Below are 21,555 nucleotides of genomic sequence, written 5' to 3'. Positions count from 1 at the left end.
ATTCACTTTTTTGTGAAAATATCCACTAAATGAGGGAATAATATGTGTGAGGGTACCCCAGGAGAGTTCCAAATGTGTGTGGGTAGAATATATATCCCACGGGGTAAAATTGAAAAAAGTTGAAAAATATTTATTTTTTGGACTTAGTTATTTTTCCGGCGTTTATCAGAATTTCAGATAGGGCAAATGTCAGTGAGCGTTCCGATTTCAGTTCCAGAGCGATTTGCCCAATGAGTTCTTGATATTTAGTCGTTTTCAGCCAATATTTTGGATTTTTGAAAATTTCACTTTTTTGTGAAAATATCCACTAAATGAGGGAATAGTATGTGTGAGGGTACCCCAGGAGAGTTCCAAATGTGTGTGGGTAGAATACATATCCCACGGGGTAAAATTGAAAAAAGTTGAAAAATATTTATTTTTTGGACTTAGATATTTTTCCGGTGTTTATCAGACTTTCAGATAGGGCAAATGTCAGTGAGCGTTCCGATTTCAGTTCTAGAGCGATTCGCCCAATGAGTCCTTGATATTTAGTCATTTTCAGCCAATTTTCTGGATTTTTGAAAAATTCACTTTTTTTTGAAAATATCCACTAAATGAGGGAATAATATGTGTGAGGGTACCCCAGGAGAGTTCCAAATGTGTGTGGGTAAAATATATATCCCACGGGGGTAAAATTGAAAAAAGTTGAAAAAAATTAATTTTTGGACTTAGCCATTTTTCCGGCGTTTATCAGACTTTCAGATAGGGCAAATGTCAGTGAGCGTTCCGATTTCAGTTCCAGAGCGATTCGCCCAATGAGTCCTTGATATTTAGTCATTTTCAGCCAATTTTCTGGATTTTTGAAAAATTCACTTTTTTTTGAAAATATCCACTAAATGAGGGAATAATATGTGTGAGGGTACCCCAGGAGAGTTCCAAATGTGTGTGGGTAGAATATATATCCCACGGGGGTAAAATTGAAAAAAGTTGAAAAATATTTTTTTTTGGACTTAGTCATTTTTCCGGCGTTTATCAGACTTTCAGATAGGGCAAATGTCAGTGAGCGTTCCGATTTCAGTTCCAGAGCGATTCGCCCACTGAGTCTTGATATTTAGTCGTTTTCAGCCAATATTTTGGATTTTTGAAAATTTCACTTTTTTTGTGAAAATATCCACTAAATGAGGGAATAATATGTGTGAGGGTACCCCAGGAGTGTTCCAAATGTGTGTGGTTAGAATATATATCCCACGGGGTAAAATTGAAAAAAGTTGAAAAAAAAAAATTTTTGGACTTAGTCATTTTTCCGGCGTTTATCAGACTTTCAGATAGGGCAAATGTCAGTGAGCGTTCCGATTTCAGTTCCAGAGCGATTCGCCCAATGAGTCCTTGATATTTAGTCATTTTCAGCCAATTTTCTGGATTTTTGAAAATTTCACTTTTTTGTGAAAATATCCACTAAATGAGGGAATAATATGTGTGAGGGTAGCCCAGGAGAGTTCCAAATGTGTGTGGGTAGAATATATATCCCACGGGGGTAAAATTGAAAAAAGTTGGAAAAATTTTTTTTTTGGACTTAGTCATTTTTCCGGCGTTTATCAGGCTTTCAGATAGGGCAAATGTCAGTGAGCATTCCGATTTCAGTTCCAGAGCGATTCGCCCAATGAGTCCTTGATATTTAGTCATTTTCAGCCAATATTTTGGATTTTTGAAAATTTCACTTTTTTGTGAAAATATCCACTAAATGAGGGAATAATATGTGTGAGGGTACCCCAGGAGTGTTCCAAATGTGTGTGGGTAGAATATATATCCCACGGGGGTAAATTTGAAAAAAGTTGAAAAAAAAATTTTTTTTGGACTTAGTCATTTTTCCGGCGATTATCAGACTTTCCGATAGGGTAAATGTCAGTGAGCGTTCCGATTTCAGTTCCAGAGCGATTCGCCCAATGAGTCCTTGATATTTAGTCATTTTCAGCCAATTTTCTGGATTTTTGAAAAATTCACTTTTTTGTGAAAATATCCACTAAATGAGGGAATAATATGTGTGAGGGTACCCCAGGAGAGTTCCAAATGTGTGGGGGTAGAATATATATCCCACGGGGAAAATTGAAAAAAGTTGAAAAATATTTATTTTTTGGACTTAGTTATTTTTCCGGTGTTTATCAGACTTTCAGATAGGGCAAATGTCAGTGAGCGTTCCGATTTCAGTTCTAGAGCGATTCGCCCAATGAGTCCTTGATATGTAGTTGTTTTCAGCCAATATTTTCGATTTTTGAAAATTTCACTTTTTTGTGAAAATATCCACTAAATGAGGGAATAGTATGTGTGAGGGTACCCCAGTAGAGTTCCAAATGTGTGTGGGTAGAATATATATCCCACGGGGGTAAAATTGAAAAAAGTTGAAAAATATATATTTTTTTGAACTTAGTCATTTTTCCGGCGTTTATCAGACTTTCAGATAGGGAAAATGTCAGTGAGCGTTCTGATTTCAGTTCCAGAGCGCTTCGCCCAATGAGTCCTTGATATTTAGTCGTTTTCAGCCAATTTTCTGGATTTTTGACAAAATCACTTTTTTGTGAAAATATCCACTAAATGAGGGAATAATATGTGTGAGGGTACCCCAGGAGAGTTCCAAATGTGTGTGGGTAAAATATATATCCCACGGGGGTAAAATTGAAAAAAGTTAAAAAAAATTATTTTTTGGACTTAGCCATTTTTCCGGCGTTTATCAGACTTTCAGATAGGGCAAATGTCAGTGAGCGTTCCGATTTCAGTTCCAGAGCGATTCACCCAATGAGTCCTTGATATTTAGTCATTTTCAGCCAATTTTCTGGATTTTTGAAAAATTCACTTTTTTTTGAAAATATCCACTAAATGAGGGAATAGTATGTGTGAGGGTACCCCAGGAGAGTTCCAAATGTGTGTGGGTAGAATATAAATCCCACGGGGGTAAAATTGAAAAAAGTTGAAAATTTTTTTTTTTTTTTAACTTATTCATTTTTCCGGTGTTTATCAGACTTTCAGATAGGGCAAATGTCAGTGAGCGTTCCGATTTCAGTTCCAGAGCGATTCGCCCAATGAGTCCTTGATATTTAGTCGTTTTCAGCCAATTTTCTGGATTTTTGACAAAATCACTTTTTTGTGAAAATATCCACTAAATGAGGGAATAATATGTGTGAGGGTACCCCAGGAGAGTTCCAAATGTGTGTGGGTAGAATACATATCCCACGGGGGTAAAACTGAAAAAAGTTGAAAAAAATTTTTTTTTTTGGACTTAGCCATTTTTCCGGCGTTTATCAGACTTTCAGATAGGGCAAATGTCAGTGAGCATTCCGATTTCAGTTCCAGAGCAATTCGCCCAATGAGTCCTTGATATTTAGTCATTTTCAGCCAATTTTCTGGATTTTTGAAAAATTCACTTTTTTGTGAAAATATCCACTAAATGAGGGAATAATATGTGTGAGGGTACCCCAGGAGAGTTCCAAATGTGTGTGGGTAGAATATATATCCCACGGGGTAAAATTGAAAAAAGTTGAAAAATATTTATTTTTTGGACTTAGTTATTTTTCCGGCGTTTATCAGAATTTCAGATAGGGCAAATGTCAGTGAGCGTTCCGATTTCAGTTCCAGAGCGATTTGCCCAATGAGTTCTTGATATTTAGTCGTTTTCAGCCAATATTTTGGATTTTTGAAAATTTCACTTTTTTGTGAAAATATCCACTAAATGAGGGAATAGTATGTGTGAGGGTACCCCAGGAGAGTTCCAAATGTGTGTGGGTAGAATACATATCCCACGGGGTAAAATTGAAAAAAGTTGAAAAATATTTATTTTTTGGACTTAGATATTTTTCCGGTGTTTATCAGACTTTCAGATAGGGCAAATGTCAGTGAGCGTTCCGATTTCAGTTCTAGAGCGATTCGCCCAATGAGTCCTTGATATTTAGTCATTTTCAGCCAATTTTCTGGATTTTTGAAAAATTCACTTTTTTTTTAAAATATCCACTAAATGATGGAATAATATGTGTGAGGGTACCCCAGGAGAGTTCCAAATGTGTGTGGGTAGAATATATATCCCACGGGGGTAAAATTGAAAAAAGTTGAAAAATATTTTTTTTTTGGACTTAGTCATTTTTCCGGCGTTTATCAGACTTTCAGATAGGGCAAATGTCAGTGAGCTTTCCAATTTCAGTTCGAGAGCGATTCGCCCAATGAGTCCTTGATATGTAGTTGTTTTCAGCCAATATTTTCGATTTTTGAAAATTTCACTTTTTTGTGAAAATATCCACTAAATGAGGGAATAGTATGTGTGAGGGTACCCCAGGAGAGTTCCAAATGTGTGTGGGTAGAATATATATCCCACGGGGGTAAAATTGAAAAAAGTTGAAAAATATATATTTTTTTTAACTTAGTCATTTTTCCGGCGTTTATCAGACTTTCAGATAGGGCAAATGTCAGTGAGCGTTCCGATTTCAGTTCCAGAGCGATTCGCCCAATGAGTCCTTGATATTTAGTCGTTTTCAGCCAATTTTCTGGATTTTTGACAAAATCACTTTTTTGTGAAAATATCCACTAAATGAGGGAATAATATGTGTGAGGGTACCCCAGGAGAATTCCAAATGTGTGTGGGTAAAATATATATCCCACGGGGGTAAAATTGAAAAAAGTTGAAAAAAATTATTTTTTGGACTTAGCCATTTTTCCGTCATTTATCAGACTTTCAGATAGGGCAAATGTCAGAGAGCGTTCCGATTTCAGTTCCAGAGCGATTCGCCCAATGAGTCCTTGATATTTAGTCGTTTTCAGCCAATTTTCTGGATTTTTGAAAAATTCACTTTTTTGTGAAAATATCCACTAAATGAGGGAATAATATGTGTGAGGGTACCCTAGGAGAGTTCCAAATGTGTGTGGGTAGAATATATATCTTACGGGGTAAAATTGAAAAAAGTTGAAAAAATATATATTTTTTGACTTAGTCATTTTTCCAGCGTTTATCAGACTTTCAGATAGGGCAAATGTCAGTGAGCGTTCCGATTTCAGTTCCAGAGCGATTCGCCCAATGAGTCCTTGATATTTAGTCATTTTCAGCCAATATTTTGGATTTTTGAAAATTTCACTTTTTTGTGAAAATATCCACTAAATGAGGGAATAATATGTGTGAGGGTACCCCAGGAGTGTTCCAAATGTGTGTGGGTGGAATATATATCCCATGGGGGTAAAATTGAAAAAAGTTGAAAAATATATTTTTTTGGACTTAGTCATTTTTCCGGCGTTTATCAGACTTTCAGATATTGCAAATGTCAGTGAGCGTTCCGATTTCAGTTCCAGAGCGATTCGCCCAATGAGTCCTTGATATTTAGTCATTTTCAGCCAATTTTCTGGATTTTTGAAAAATTCACTTTTTTTTTAAAATATCCACTAAATGAGGGAATAATATGTGTGAGGGTACCCCAGGAGAGTTCCAAATGTGTGTGGGTTGAATATATATCCCACGGGGTAAAATTGAAAAAAGTTGAAAAATAATTTTTTTTTGGACTTAGTTATTTTTCCGGCGTTTATCAGACTTTCAGATAGGGCAAATGTCAGTGAGCATTCCGATTTCAGTTCCTGAGCGATTCGCCCAATGAGTCCTTGATATTTAGTCGTTTTCAGCCAATTTTCTGGATTTTTGAAAAATTCACTTTTTTGTGAAAATATCCACTAAATGAGGGAATAATATGTGTGAGGGTACCCCAGGAGAGTTCCAAATGTGTGTGGGTAGAATATATATCCCACTGGGGTAAAACTGAAAAAAGTTGAAAAAAAATTTTTTTTTGGACTTAGTCATTTTTCCGGCGTTTATCAGACTTTCAGATAGGGCAAATGTCAGTGAGCGTTCCGATTTCAGTTCCAGAGTGATTCGCCCAATGAGTCCTTGATATTTAGTCATTTTCAGCCAATTTTCTGGATTTTTGAAAAATTCACTTTTTTGTGAAAATATCCACTAAATGAGGGAATAATATGTGTGAGGGTACCCCAGGAGTGTTCCAAATGTGTGTGGGTAGAATATATATCCCATGGGGGTAAAATTGAAAAAAGTTGAAAAATATTTTTTTTTGGACTTAGTCATTTTTCCGGAGTTTATCAGACCTTCAGATAGGGCAAATGTCAGTGAGCGTTCCGATTTCAGTTCCAGAGCGATTCGCTCAATGAGTCCTTGATATTTAGTCGTTTTCAGCCAATTTTCTGGATTTTTGAAAAATTCACTTTTTTGTGAAAATATCCACTAAATGAGGGAATAATATGTGTGAGGGTACCCCAGGAGAGTTCCAAATGTGTGTGGGTAAAATATATATCCCAAGGGGGTAAAATTGAAAAAAGTTGAAAAAAATTATTTTTTGGACTTAGTCATTTTTCCGGCGTTTATCAGACTTTCAGATAGGGCAAATATCAGTGAGCGTTCCCATTTCAGTTCCAAAGCGATTCGCCCAATGAGTCCTTGATATGTAGTTGTTTTCAGCCAATATTTTCGATTTTTGAAAATTTCACTTTTTTGTGAAAATATCCACTAAATGAGGGAATAGTATGTGTGATGGTACCCCAGGAGAGTTCCAAATGTGTGTGGGCAGAATATATATCCCACAGGGGTAAAATTGAAAAAAGTTGAAAAATATTTTTTTTTTGGACTTAGTCATTTTTCCGGCGTTTATCAGACTTTCAGATAGGGCAAATGTCAGTGAGCGTTCCGATTTCAGTTCCAGAGCAATTCGCCCAATGAGTCCTTGATATATAGTTGTTTTCAGCCAATATTGTCGATTTTTGAAAATTTCACTTTTTTGTGAAAATATCCACTAAATGAAGGAATAATATGTGTGAGGGTACCCTAGGAGAGTTCCAAATGTGTGTGGGTAGAATATATATCCTACGGGGTAAAATTGAAAAAAGTTGAAAAAATATATATTTTTTGACTTAGTCATTTTTCCAGCGTTTATCAGATTTTCAGATAGGGCAAATGTCAGTGAGCGTTCCGATTTCAGTTCCAGAGCGATTCGACCAATGAGTCCTTGATATTTAGTCATTTTCAGACAATATTTTGGATTTTTGAAAATTTCACTTTTTTGTGAAAATATCCACTAAATGAGGGAATAATATGTGTGAGGGTACCCCAGGAGTGTTCCAAATGTGTTTGGGTAGAATATATATCCCATGGGGGTAAAATTGAAAAAAGTTGAAAAATATTTTTTTTTGGACTTAGTCATTTTTCCGGCGTTTATCAGACTTTCAGATAGGGCAAATATCAGTGAGTGTTCCCATTTCACTTCCAGAGCGATTCGCCCAATGAGTCCTTGATATGTAGTTGTTTTCAGCCAATATTTTCGATTTTTGAAAATTTCACTTTTTTGTGAAAATATCCACTAAATGAGGGAATAGTATGTGTGATGGTACCCCAGGAGAGTTCCAAATGTGTGTGGGTAGAATATATATCCTACAAGGGTAAAATTGAAAAAAGTTGAAAAATATTTTTTTTTTGGACTTAGTCATTTTTCCGGCGTTTATCAGACTTTCAGATAGGGCAAATGTCAGTGAGCGTTCCGATTTCAGTTCCAGAGCGATTCGCCCAATGAGTCCTTGATATTTAGTCATTTTCAGCCAATTTTCTGGATTTTTGAAAAATTCACTTTTTTGTGAAAATATCCACTAAATGAGGGAATAATATGTGTGAGGGTACCCCAGGAGATTTCCAAATGTGTGTGGGTAGAATATATATCCTACGGGGTAAAATTGAAAAAAGTTGAAAAAATATATTTTTTTTGACTTAGTCATTTTTCCAGCGTTTATCAGACTTTCAGATAGGGCAAATGTCAGTGAGCGTTCCGATTTCAGTTCCAGAGCGATTCGCCCAATGAGTCCTTGATATTTAGTCATTTTCAGACAATATTTTGGATTTTTGAAAATTTCACTTTTTTGTGAAAATATCCACTAAATGAGGGAATAATATGTGTGAGGGTACCCCAGGAGTGTTCCAAATGTGTTTGGGTAGAATATATATCCCATGGGGGTAAAATTGAAAAAAGTTGAAAAATATTTTTTTTTGGACTTAGTCATTTTTCCGGCGTTTATCAGACTTTCAGATAGGGTAAATGTCAGTGAGCGTTCCGATTTCAGTTCCAGAGCGATTCGCCCAATGAGTCCTTGATATTTAGTCATTTTCAGCCAATTTTCTGGATTTTTGAAAAATTCACTTTTTTGTGAAAATATCCACTAAATGAGGGAATAATATGTGTGAGGGTACCCCAGGAGAGTTCCAAATGTGTGTGGGTAGAATATATATCCCACGGGGGTAAAATTGAAAAAAGTTGAAAAAATTTTTTTTTTTGGACTTAGTCATTTTTCCGGCGTTTATCAGACTTTCAGATAGGGCATAAATCAGTGAGCGTTCCCATTTCAGTTCCAGAGCGATTCGCCCAATGAGTCCTTGATATGTAGTTGTTTTCAGCCAATATTTTCGATTTTTGAAAATTTTACTTTTTTGTGAAAATATCCACTAAATGAGGGAATAATATGTGTGAGGGTACCCTAGGAGAGTTCCAAATGTGTGTGGGTAGAATATATATCCTACGGGGTAAAATTGAAAAAAGTTGAAAAAATATATATTTTTTGACTTAGTCATTTTTCCAGCGTTTATCAGACTTTCAGATAGGGCAAATGTCAGTGAGCGTTCCGATTTCAGTTCCAGAGCGATTCGCCCAATGAGTCCTTGATATTTAGTCATTTTCAGCCAAATTTCTGGATTTTTGAAAAATTCACTTTTTTGTGAAAATATCCACTAAATGAGGGAATAATATGTGTGAGGGTACCCCAGGAGAGTTCCAAATGTGTGTGGGTAGAATATATATCCCACGGGGGTAAAATTTAAAAAAGTTGAAAAAATTTTTTTTTTGGACTTAGTCATTTTTCCGGCGTTTATCAGACTTTCAGATAGGGCATATATCAGTGAGCGTTCCCATTTCAGTTCCAGAGCGATTCGCCCAATGAATCCTTGATATGTAGTTGTTTTCAGCCAATATTTTCGATTTTTGAAAATTTTACTTTTTTGTGAAAATATCCACTAAATGAGGGAATAATATGTGTGAGGGTACCCTAGGAGAGTTCCAAATGTGTGTGGGTAGAATATATATCCCACAGGGGTAAAATTGAAAAAAGTTGAAAAATATTTTTTTTTTGGACTTAGTCATTTTTCCGGCGTTTATCAGACTTTCAGATAGGGCAAATGTCAGTGAGCGTTCCGATTTCAGTTCCAGAGCGATTCGCCCAATGAGTCCTTGATATTTAGTCATTTTCAGCCAATTTTCTGGATTTTTGAAAAATTCACTTTTTTGTGAAAATATCCACTAAATGAGGGAATAATATGTGTGAGGGTACCCCAGGAGATTTCCAAATGTGTGTGGGTAGAATATATATCCTACGGGGTAAAATTGAAAAAAGTTGAAAAAATATATTTTTTTTGACTTAGTCATTTTTCCAGCGTTTATCAGACTTTCAGATAGGGCAAATGTCAGTGAGCGTTCCGATTTCAGTTCCAGAGCGATTCGCCCAATGAGTCCTTGATATTTAGTCATTTTCAGACAATATTTTGGATTTTTGAAAATTTCACTTTTTTGTGAAAATATCCACTAAATGAGGGAATAATATGTGTGAGGGTACCCCAGGAGTGTTCCAAATGTGTTTGGGTAGAATATATATCCCATGGGGGTAAAATTGAAAAAAGTTGAAAAATATTTTTTTTTGGACTTAGTCATTTTTCCGGCGTTTATCAGACTTTCAGATAGGGTAAATGTCAGTGAGCGTTCCGATTTCAGTTCCAGAGCGATTCGCCCAATGAGTCCTTGATATTTAGTCATTTTCAGCCAATTTTCTGGATTTTTGAAAAATTCACTTTTTTGTGAAAATATCCACTAAATGAGGGAATAATATGTGTGAGGGTACCCCAGGAGAGTTCCAAATGTGTGTGGGTAGAATATATATCCCACGGGGGTAAAATTGAAAAAAGTTGAAAAAATTTTTTTTTTTGGACTTAGTCATTTTTCCGGCGTTTATCAGACTTTCAGATAGGGCATAAATCAGTGAGCGTTCCCATTTCAGTTCCAGAGCGATTCGCCCAATGAGTCCTTGATATGTAGTTGTTTTCAGCCAATATTTTCGATTTTTGAAAATTTTACTTTTTTGTGAAAATATCCACTAAATGAGGGAATAATATGTGTGAGGGTACCCTAGGAGAGTTCCAAATGTGTGTGGGTAGAATATATATCCTACGGGGTAAAATTGAAAAAAGTTGAAAAAATATATATTTTTTGACTTAGTCATTTTTCCAGCGTTTATCAGACTTTCAGATAGGGCAAATGTCAGTGAGCGTTCCGATTTCAGTTCCAGAGCGATTCGCCCAATGAGTCCTTGATATTTAGTCATTTTCAGCCAAATTTCTGGATTTTTGAAAAATTCACTTTTTTGTGAAAATATCCACTAAATGAGGGAATAATATGTGTGAGGGTACCCCAGGAGAGTTCCAAATGTGTGTGGGTAGAATATATATCCCACGGGGGTAAAATTTAAAAAAGTTGAAAAAATTTTTTTTTTGGACTTAGTCATTTTTCCGGCGTTTATCAGACTTTCAGATAGGGCATATATCAGTGAGCGTTCCCATTTCAGTTCCAGAGCGATTCGCCCAATGAATCCTTGATATGTAGTTGTTTTCAGCCAATATTTTCGATTTTTGAAAATTTTACTTTTTTGTGAAAATATCCACTAAATGAGGGAATAATATGTGTGAGGGTACCCTAGGAGAGTTCCAAATGTGTGTGGGTAGAATATATATCCCACAGGGGTAAAATTGAAAAAAGTTGAAAAATATTTTTTTTTTGGACTTAGTCATTTTTCCGGCGTTTATCAGACTTTCAGATAGGGCAAATGTCAGTGAGCGTTCCGATTTCAGTTCCAGAGCGATTCGCCCAATGAGTCCTTGATATGTAGTTGTTTTCAGCCAATATTGTCGATTTTTGAAAATTTCACTTTTTTGTGAAAATATCCACTAAATGAAGGAATAATATGTGTGAGGGTACCCTAGGAGAGTTCCAAATGTGTGTGGGTAGAATATATATCCTACGGGGTAAAATTGAAAAAAGTTGAAAAATATTTTTTTTTGGACTTAGTCATTTTTCCGGCGTTTATCAGACTTTCAGATCGGGCAAATGTCAGTGAGCGTTCCAATTTCAGTTCCAGAGCGATTCGCCCAATGAGTCCTTGATATTTAGTCATTTTCAGCCAATTTTCTGGATTTTTGAAAAATTCACTTTTTTGTGAAAATATCCACTAAATGAGGGAATAATATGTGTGAGGGTACCCCAGGAGAGTTCCAAATGTGTGTGGGTAGAATATATATCCTACGGGGTAAAATTGAAAAAAGTTGAAAAAATATATATTTTTTTACTTAGTCATTTTTCCAGCGTTTATCAGACTTTCAGATAGGGCAAATGTCAGTGAGCGTTCCGATTTCAGTTCCAGAGCGATTCGCCCAATGAGTCCTTGATATTTAGTCATTTTCAGACAATATTTTGGATTTTTGAAAATTTCACTTTTTTGTGAAAATATCCACTAAATGAGGGAATAATATGTGTGAGGGTACCCCAGGAGTGTTCCAAATGTGTTTGGGTAGAATATATATCCCATGGGGGTAAAATTGAAAAAAGTTGAAAAATATTTTTTTTTGGACTTAGTCATTTTTCCGGCGTTTATCAGACTTTCAGATAGGGTAAATGTCAGTGAGCGTTCCGATTTCAGTTCCAGAGCGATTCGCCCAATGAGACCTTGATATTTAGTCATTTTCAGCCAATTTTCTGGATTTTTGAAAAATTCACTTTTTTGTGAAAATATCCACTAAATGAGGGAATAATATGTGTGAGGGTACCCCAGGAGAGTTCCAAATGTGTGTGGGTAGAATATATATCCCACGGGGGTAAAATTGAAAAAAGTTGAAAAAAATTTTTTTTTGGACTTAGTCATTTTTCCGGCGTTTATCAGACTTTCAGATAGGGCATATATCAGTGAGCGTTCCCATTTCAGTTCCAGAGCGATTCGCCCAATGAGTCCTTGATATGTAGTTGTTTTCAGCCAATATTTTCGATTTTTGAAAATTTTACTTTTTTGTGAAAATATCCACTAAATGAGGGAATAATATGTGTGAGGGTACCCTAGGAGAGTTCCAAATGTGTGTGGGTAGAATATATATCCTACGGGGTAAAATTGAAAAAAGTTGAAAAAATATACATTTTTTGACTTAGTCATTTTTCCAGCGTTTATCAGACTTTCAGATAGGGCAAATGTCAGTGAGCGTTCCGATTTCAGTTCCAGAGCGATTCGCCCAATGAGTCCTTGATATTTAGTCATTTTCAGCCAATTTTCTGGATTTTTGAAAAATTCACTTTTTTGTGAAAATATCCACTAAATGAGGGAATAATATGTGTGAGGGTACCCCAGGAGAATTCCAAATGTGTGTGGGTAGAATATATATCCCACGGAGGTAAAATTGAAAAAAGGTAAAAAATATATTTTTTTGGACTTAGTCATTTTTCCGGCGTTTATCAGACTTTCAGATAGGGTAAATGTCAGTGAGAGTTCCGATTTCAGTTCCAGAGCGATTCGCCCAATGAGTCCTTGATATTTAGTCATTTTCAGCCAAATTTCTGGATTTTTGAAAAATTCACTTTTTTGTGAAAATATCCACTAAATGAGGGAATAATATGTGTGAGGGTACCCCAGGAGAGTTCCAAATGTGTGTGGGTAGAATATATATCCCACGGGGGTAAAATTGAAAAAAGTTGAAAAAATTTTTTTTTTGGACTTAGTCATTTTTCCGGCGTTTATCAGACTTTCAGATAGGGCAAATATCAGTGAGCGTTCCCATTTCACTTCCAGAGCGATTCGCCCAATGAGTCCTTGATATGTAGTTGTTTTCAGCCAATATTTTCGATTTTTGAAAATTTCACTTTTTTGTGAAAATATCCACTAAATGAGGGAATAATATGTGTGATGGTACCCCAGGAGAGTTCCAAATGTGTGTGGGTAGAATATATATCCTACAAGGGTAAAATTGAAAAAAGTTGAAAAATATTTTTTTTTTGGACTTAGTCATTTTTCCGGCGTTTATCAGACTTTCAGATAGGGCAAATGTCAGTGAGCGTTCCGATTTCAGTTCCAGAGCGATTCGCCCAATGAGTCCTTGATATGTAGTTGTTTTCAGCCAATATTGTCGATTTTTGAAAATTTCACTTTTTTGTGAAAATATCCACTAAATGAAGGAATAATATGTGTGAGGGTACCCTAGGAGAGTTCCAAATGTGTGTGGGTAGAATATATATCCTACGGGGTAAAATTGAAAAAAGTTGAAAAATATTTTTTTTTGGACTTAGTCATTTTTCCGGCGATTATCAGACTTTCAGATAGGGCAAATGTCAGTGAGCATTCCAATTTCAGTTAAAGAGCGATTCGCCCAATGAGTCCTTGATATTTAGTCATTTTCAGCCAATTTTCTGGATTTTTGAAAAATTCACTTTTTTGTGAAAATATCCACTAAATGAGGGAATAATATGTGTGAGGGTACCCCAGGAGATTTCCAAATGTGTGTGGGTAGAATATATATCCTACGGGGTAAAATTGAAAAAAGTTGAAAAAATATATTTTTTTTGACTTAGTCATTTTTCCAGCATTTATCAGACTTTCAGATAGGGCAAATGTCAGTGAGCGTTCCGATTTCAGTTCCAGAGCGATTCGCCCAATGAGTCCTTGATATTTAGTCATTTTCAGCCAATATTTTGGATTTTTGAAAATTTCACTTTTTTGTGAAAATATCCACTAAATGAGGGAATAATATGTGTGAGGGTACCCCAGGAGTGTTCCAAATGTGTTTGGGTAGAATATATATCCCATGGGGGTAAAATTGAAAAAAGTTGAAAAATATTTTTTTTTGGACTTAGTCATTTTTCCGGCGTTTATCAGACTTTCAGATAGGCCATATATCAGTGAGCGTTCCCATTTCAGTTCCAGAGCGATTCGCCCAATGAGTCCTTGATATGTAGTTGTTTTCAGCCAATATTTTCGATTTTTGAAAATTTTACTTTTTTGTGAAAATATCCACTAAATGAGGGAATAATATGTGTGAGGGTACCCTAGGAGAGTTCCAAATGTGTGTGGGTAGAATATATATCCCACAGGGGTAAAATTGAAAAAAGTTGAAAAATATTTTTTTTTTGGACTTAGTCATTTTTCCGGCGTTTATCAGACTTTCAGATAGGGCAAATGTCAGTGAGCGTTCCGATTTCAGTTCCAGAGCGATTCGCCCAATGAGTCCTTGATATGTAGTTGTTTTCAGCCAATATTTTCGATTTTTGAAAATTTTACTTTTTTGTGAAAATATCCACTAAATGAGGGAATAATATGTGTGAGGGTACCCTAGGAGAGTTCCAAATGTGTGTGGGTAGAATATATATCCTACAGGGTAAAATTGAAAAAAGTTGAAAAAATATATATTTTTTGACTTAGTCATTTTTCCAGCGTTTATCAGACTTTCAGATAGAGCAAATGTCAGTGAGCGTTCCGATTTCAGTTCCAGAGCGATTCGCCCAATGAGTCCTTCATATTTAGTCATTTTCCGCCAATTTTCTGGATTTTTGAAAAATTCACTTTTTTGTGAAAATATCCACTAAATGAGGGAATAATATGTGTGAGGGTACCCCAGGAGAATTCCAAATGTGTGTGGGTAGAATATATATCCCACGGAGGTAAAATTGAAAATTTTGAAAAATATTTTTTTTTGGACTTAGTCATTTTTCCGGCGTTTATCAGACTTTCAGATAGGGTAAATGTCAGTGAGCGTTCCGATTTCAGTTCCAGAGCGATTCGCCCAATGAGTCCTTGATATTTAGTCATTTTCAGCCAAATTTCTGGATTTTTGAAAAATTCACTTTTTTGTGAAAATATCCACTAAATGAGGGAATAATATGTGTGAGGGTACCCCAGGAGAGTTCCAAATGTGTGTGGGTAGAATATATATCCCACGGGGGTAAAATTGAAAAAAGTTGAAAAAATTTTTTTTTTGGACTTAGTCATTTTTCCGGCGTTTATCAGACTTTCAGATAGGGCATATATCAGTGAGCGTTCCCATTTCAGCTCCAGAGCGATTCGCCCAATGAGTCCTTGATATGTAGTTGTTTTCAGCCAATATTTTCGATTTTTGAAAATTTTACTTTTTTGTGAAAATATCCACTAAATGAGGGAATAATATGTGTGAGGGTACCCTAGGAGAGTTCCAAATGTGTGTGGGTAGAATATATATCCTACGGGGTAAAATTGAAAAAAGTTGAAAAAATATATATTTTTTGACTTAGTCATTTTTCCAGCGTTTATCAGACTTTCAGATAGGGCAAATGTCAGTGAGCGTTCCGATTTCAGTTCCAGAGCGATTCGCCCAATGAGTCCTTGATATTTAGTCATTTTCAGCCAATTTTCTGGATTTTTGAAAAATTCACTTTTTTGTGAAAATATCCACTAAATGAGGGAATAATATGTGTGAGGGTACCCCAGGAGAATTCCAAATGTGTGTGGGTAGAATATATATCCCACGGAGGTAAAATTGAAAAAAGTTGAAAAATATTTTTTTTTGGACTTAGTCATTTTTCCAGCTTTTATCAGACTCTCAGATAGGGCAAATGTCAGTGAGCGTTCCGATTTCAGTTCCAGAGCGATTCGCCCAATGAGTCCTTGATATATAGTCATTTTCAGACAATATTTTGGATTTTTGAAAATTTCACTTTTTTGTGAAAATATCCACTAAATGAGGGAATAATATGTGTGAGGGTACCCCAGGAGTGTTCCAAATGTGTTTGGGTAGAATATATATCCCATGGGGGTAAAATTGAAAAAAGTTGAAAAATATTTTTTTTTGGACTTAGTCATTTTTCCGGCGTTTATCAGACTTTCAGATAGGGTAAATGTCAGTGAGCGTTCCGATTTCAGTTCCAGAGCGATTCGCCCAATGAGTCCTTGATATTTAGTCATTTTCAGCCAATTTTCTGGATTTTTGAAAAATTCACTTTTTTGTGAAAATATCCACTAAATGAGGGAATAATATGTGTGAGGGTACCCCAGGAGAGTTCCAAATGTGTGTGGGTAGAATATATATCCCACGGGGGTAAAATTGAAAAAAGTTGAAAAAATTTTTTTTTTGGACTTAGTCATTTTTCCGGCGTTTATCAGACTTTCAGATAGGGCATATATCAGTGAGCGTTCCCATTTCAGTTCCAGAGCGATTCGCCCAATGAGTCCTTGATATGTAGTTGTTTTCAGCCAATATTTTAGATTTTTGAAAATTTTACTTTTTTGTGAAAATATCCACTAAATGAGGGAATAATATGTGTGAGGGTACCCTAGGAGAGTTCCAAATGTGTGTGGGTAGAATATATATCCTACGGGGTAAAATTGAAAAAAGTTGAAAAAATATATATTTTTTGACTTAGTCATTTTTCCAGCGTTTATCAGACTTTCAGATAGGGCAAATGTCAGTGAGCGTTCCGATTTCAGTTCCAGAGCGATTCGCCCAATGAGTCCTTGATATTTAGTCATTTTCAGCCAATTTTCTGGATTTTTGAAAAATTCACTTTTTTGTGAAAATATCCACTAAATGAGGGAATAATATGTGTGAGGGTACCCCAGGAGAATTCCAAATGTGTGTGGGTAGAATATATATCCCACGGAGGTAAAATTGAAAAAAGTTGAAAAATATTTTTTTTTGGACTTAGTCATTTTTCCGGCGTTTATCAGACTTTCAGATAGGGTAAATGTCAGTGAGCGTTCCGATTTCAGTTCCAGAGCGATTCGCCCAATGAGTCCTTGATATTTAGTAATTTTCAGCCAAATTTCTGGATTTTTGAAAAATTCACTTTTTTGTGAAAATATCCACTAAATGAGGGAATAATATGTGTGAGGGTACCCCAGGAGAGTTCCAAATGTGTGTGGGTAGAATATATATCCCACGGGGGTAAAATTGAAAAAAGTTGAAAAAATTTTTTTTTTGGACTTAGTCATTTTTCCGGCGTTTATCAGACTTTCAGATAGGGCAAATATCAGTGAGCGTTCCCATTTCAGTTCCAGAGCGATTCGCCCAATGAGTCCTTGATATGTAGTTGTTTTCAGCCAATATTTTCGATTTTTGAAAATTTCACTTTTTTGTGAAAATATCCACTAAATGAGGGAATAGTATGTGTGATGGTACCGTACCCCAGGAGAGTTCCAAATGTGTGTGGGTAGAATATATATCCCACAGGGGTAAAATTGAAAAAAGTTGAAAAATATTTTTTTTTTGGACTTAGTCATTTTTCCGGCGTTTATCAGACTTTCAGATAGGGCAAATGTCAGTGAGCGTTCCGATTTCAGTTACAGAGCGATTCGCCCAATGAGTCCTTGATATGTAGTTGTTTTCAGCCAATATTGTCGATTTTTGAAAATTTCACTTTTTTGTGAAAATATCCACTAAATGAAGGAATAATATGTGTGAGGGTACCCTAGGAGAGTTCCAAATGTGTGTGGGTAGAATATATATCCTACGGGGTAAAATTGAAAAAAGTTGAAAAATATTTTTTTTTGGACTTAGTCATTTTTCCGGCGTTTATCAGACTTTCAGATAGGGTAAATGTCAGTGAGCATTCCGATTTCAGTTCCAGAGCGATTCGCCCAATGAGTCCTTGATATTTAGTCATTTTCAGCCAATTTTCTGGATTTTTGAAAAATTCACTTTTTTGTGAAAATATCCACTAAATGAGGGAATAATATGTGTGAGGGTACCCCAGGAGAGTTCCAAATGTGTGTGGGTAGAATATATATCCTACGGGGTAAAATTGAAAAAAGTTGAAAAAATATTTTTTTTTTGACTTAGTCATTTTTCCAGCGTTTATCAGACTTTCAGATAGGGCAAATGTCAGTGAGCGTTCCGATTTCAGTTCCAGAGCGATTCACCCAATGAGTCCTTGATATTTAGTCATTTTCAGACAATATTTTGGATTTTTGAAAATTTCACTTTTTTGTGAAAATATCCACTAAATGAGGGAATAATATGTGTGAGGGTACGCAGGAATGTTCCAAATGTGTGTGGGTAGAATATATATCCCATGGGGGTAAAATTGAAAAAAGTTGAAAAATATTTTTTTTTGGACTTAGTCATTTTTCCGGCATTTATCAGACTTTCAGATAGGGTAAATGTCAGTGAGCGTTCCGATTTCAGTTCCAGAGCGATTCGCCCAATGAGACCTTGATATTTAGTCATTTTCAGCCAATTTTCTGGATTTTTGAAAAATTCACTTTTTTGTGAAAATATCCACTAAATGAGGGAATAATATGTGTGAGGGTACCCCAGGAGAGTTCCAAATGTGTGTGGGTAGAATATATATCCCACGGGGGTAAAATTGAAAAAAGTTGAAAAAAATTTTTTTTTGGACTTAGTCATTTTTCCGGCGTTTATCAGACTTTCAGATAGGGCATATATCAGTGAGCGTTCCCATTTCAGTTCCAGAGCGATTCGCCCAATGAGTCCTTGATATGTAGTTGTTTTCAGCCAATATTTTCGATTTTTGAAAATTTTACTTTTTTGTGAAAATATCCACTAAATGAGGGAATAATATGTGTGAGGGTACCCTAGGAGAGTTCCAAATGTGTGTGGGTAGAATATATATCCTACGGGGTAAAATTGAAAAAAGTTGAAAAAATATACATTTTTTGACTTAGTCATTTTTCCAGCGTTTATCAGACTTTCAGATAGGGCAAATGTCAGTGAGCGTTCCGATTTCAGTTCCAGAGCGATTCGCCCAATGAGTCCTTGATATTTAGTCATTTTCAGCCAATTTTCTGGATTTTTGAAAAATTCACTTTTTTGTGAAAATATCCACTAAATGAGGGAATAATATGTGTGAGGGTACCCCAGGAGAATTCCAAATGTGTGTGGGTAGAATATATATCCCACGGAGGTAAAATTGAAAAAAGGTGAAAAATATATTTTTTTGGACTTAGTCATTTTTCCGGCGTTTATCAGACTTTCAGATAGGGTAAATGTCAGTGAGAGTTCCGATTTCAGTTCCAGAGCGATTCGCCCAATGAGTCCTTGATATTTAGTCATTTTCAGCCAAATTTCTGGATTTTTGAAAAATTCACTTTTTTGTGAAAATATCCACTAAATGAGGGAATAATATGTGTGAGGGTACCCCAGGAGAGTTCCAAATGTGTGTGGGTAGAATATATATCCCACGGGGGTAAAATTGAAAAAAGTTGAAAAAATTTTTTTTTTGGACTTAGTCATTTTTCCGGCGTTTATCAGACTTTCAGATAGGGCAAATATCAGTGAGCGTTCCCATTTCACTTCCAGAGCGATTCGCCCAATGAGTCCTTGATATGTAGTTGTTTTCAGCCAATATTTTCGATTTTTGAAAATTTCACTTTTTTGTGAAAATATCCACTAAATGAGGGAATAGTATGTGTGATGGTACCCCAGGAGAGTTCCAAATGTGTGTGGGTAGAATATATATCCTACAAGGGTAAAATTGAAAAAAGTTGAAAAATATTTTTTTTTTGGACTTAGTCATTTTTCCGGCGTTTATCAGACTTTCAGATAGGGCAAATGTCAGTGAGCGTTCCGATTTCAGTTCCAGAGCGATTCGCCCAATGAGTCCTTGATATGTAGTTGTTTTCAGCCAATATTGTCGATTTTTGAAAATTTCACTTTTTTGTGAAAATATCCACTAAATGAAGGAATAATATGTGTGAGGGTACCCTAGGAGAGTTCCAAATGTGTGTGGGTAGAATATATATCCTACGGGGTAAAATTGAAAAAAGTTGAAAAATATTTTTTTTTGGACTTAGTCATTTTTCCGGCGATTATCAGACTTTCAGATAGGGCAAATGTCAGTGAGCATTCCAATTTCAGTTCCAGAGCGATTCGCCCAATGAGTCCTTGATATTTAGTCATTTTCAGCCAATTTTCTGGATTTTTGAAAAATTCACTTTTTTGTGAAAATATCCACTAAATGAGGGAATAATATGTGTGAGGGTACCCCAGGAGATTTCCAAATGTGTGTGGGTAGAATATATATCCTACGGGGTAAAATTGAAAAAAGTTGAAAAAATATATATTTTTTGACTTAGTCATTTTTCCAGCATTTATCAGACTTTCAGATAGGGCAAATGTCAGTGAGCGTTCCGATTTCAGTTCCAGAGCGATTCGCCCAATGAGTCCTTGATATTTAGTCATTTTCAGACAATATTTTGGATTTTTGAAAATTTCACTTTTTTGTGAAAATATCCACTAAATGAGGGAATAATATGTGTGAGGGTACCCCAGGAGTGTTCCAAATGTGTTTGGGTAGAATATATATCCCATGGGGGTAAAATTGAAAAAAGTTGAAAAATATTTTTTTTTGGACTTAGTCATTTTTCCGGCGTTTATCAGACTTTCAGATAGGGCATATATCAGTGAGCGTTCCCATTTCAGTTCCAGAGCGATTCGCCCAATGAGTCCTTGATATGTAGTTGTTTTCAGCCAATATTTTCGATTTTTGAAAATTTTACTTTTTTGTGAAAATATCCACTAAATGAGGGAATAATATGTGTGAGGGTACCCTAGGAGAGTTCCAAATGTGTGTGGGTAGAATATATATCCCACAGGGGTAAAATTGAAAAAAGTTGAAAAATATTTTTTTTTTGGACTTAGTCATTTTTCCGGCGTTTATCAGACTTTCAGATAGGGCAAATGTCAGTGAGCGTTCCGATTTCAGTTCCAGAGCGATTCGCCCAATGAGTCCTTGATATGTAGTTGTTTTCAGCCAATATTTTCGATTTTTGAAAATTTTACTTTTTTGTGAAAATATCCACTAAATGAGGGAATAATATGTGTGAGGGTACCCTAGGAGAGTTCCAAATGTGTGTGGGTAGAATATATATCCTACGGGGTAAAATTGAAAAAAGTTGAAAAAATATATATTTTTTGACTTAGTCATTTTTCCAGCGTTTATCAGACTTTCAGATAGAGCAAATGTCAGTGAGCGTTCCGATTTCAGTTCCAGAGCGATTCGCCCAATGAGTCCTTGATATTTAGTCATTTTCCGCCAATTTTCTGGATTTTTGAAAAATTCACTTTTTTGTGAAAATATCCACTAAATGAGGGAATAATATGTGTGAGGGTACCCCAGGAGAATTCCAAATGTGTGTGGGTAGAATATATATCCCACGGAGGTAAAATTGAAAAAAGTTGAAAAATATTTTTTTTTGGACTTAGTCATTTTTCCGGCGTTTATCAGACTTTCAGATAGGGTAAATGTCAGTGAGCGTTCCGATTTCAGTTCCAGAGCGATTCGCCCAATGAGTCCTTGATATTTAGTCATTTTCAGCCAAATTTCTGGATTTTTGAAAAATTCACTTTTTTGTGAAAATATCCACTAAATGAGGGAATAATATGTGTGAGGGTACCCCAGGAGAGTTCCAAATGTGTGTGGGTAGAATATATATCCCACGGGG

The sequence above is a fragment of the Phyllobates terribilis genome, unplaced genomic scaffold (genome assembly GCF_046119375.1).
Source record: "Phyllobates terribilis strain yellow unplaced genomic scaffold, ASM4611937v1 Scaffold_9__5_contigs__length_417890890, whole genome shotgun sequence".
NCBI classification, from domain to species: domain Eukaryota; kingdom Metazoa; phylum Chordata; class Amphibia; order Anura; family Dendrobatidae; genus Phyllobates; species Phyllobates terribilis.
This window is presented reverse-complemented; position numbering follows the sequence as displayed.